Raw genomic sequence first — 1,005 nt, forward strand, 5'->3', positions numbered from 1 at the left:
AAGTGCTGATAGAATCTCTTTAGAATGGAAGACTCCAAGTTTTTTCATCCACTTTTCAATGATCACTTTTAGTGAATGATCTTTGGAGCATTTATTCCTCTGATGGTTCAAAACCAAACCACCAAAAATTACTGGGCACCATATATGTATAAGAAACGGTGCTACTCAGGACAAGGAGATACAGAAACAGTACTGCACTATTTCTCCCTAAAGAGGAATGAAACCTATGGTCTCTAACAGGGGTCCTCAAACTTTTTAAACAGGGGCCAGTTCAGTGTCCCTCAGACCGTTGGAGGGCCGGACTATAGTTTAAAAAAACAAACAATGAACAAATTCCTATGCACACTGCACATATCTTATTTTGAAGTAAAAAAACAAAACGGGAACAAATACAATATTTGTATTTGCATGTGGCCCACAGGCCGTAGTTTGAGGACCCCCGGACTCTCTAAGTTCCCTGGGTCATGGGGAGTTTAAAGATAATTTCTTGGAGGATCATATATGTTCAGTGGTTATTGGCAAAATTTTGAGTGTGTGTGATTGCATCTGAGTAGTAAAGGCATCCTATTCCTCCTCCATCCCCAACCACCGTTACAACAAGTGAAGAGCCTTGGGAAATCTAGCTGGCAAGGCAATTTTACAATCACTGTACAGTGAACAGCTGTAGTTAAGTGGATTATCCTAGCTTAGTTCTTCTGTAAGATTACTATGTTCGATACAGGCAGAAATTTGTGGGATTTAGTAGGTGGCATTTTTCCTGGTACTGACTTGATATTCTTGTTAAGGCCTTTCTTTAAGCTAGTAGGGTAAATTATTGTACTAGAAATGTTAATTTTACAGTTTAAAAAATTAAACTAATTATTTGCCATTTTTAAAGTTCCTGCACTGTTTTGTTTCCAAGATTAACAAACATTTATTCATGATCCATTTTTTACTGTCATTGTCCATTCATAAATAGCACCTATGAATACTTGAACTTAGAAGGTTCCCAAACCAGTGGATTGC

General features: G+C 37.6%; 1 protein-coding gene across 1 annotated transcript in view; it reads right to left on the reverse strand.

The window, feature by feature from the left end:
* Nucleotides 1–1,005, reverse strand: part of IBSP (integrin binding sialoprotein) — a 16,648-nt gene that overhangs the window by 8,139 nt on the left and 7,504 nt on the right. The window lies entirely within an intron of this gene.

The sequence above is a fragment of the Myotis davidii genome, unplaced genomic scaffold, assembly GCF_000327345.1.
Source record: "Myotis davidii unplaced genomic scaffold, ASM32734v1 scaffold356, whole genome shotgun sequence".
Taxonomy (NCBI): Eukaryota; Metazoa; Chordata; class Mammalia; order Chiroptera; family Vespertilionidae; genus Myotis; species Myotis davidii.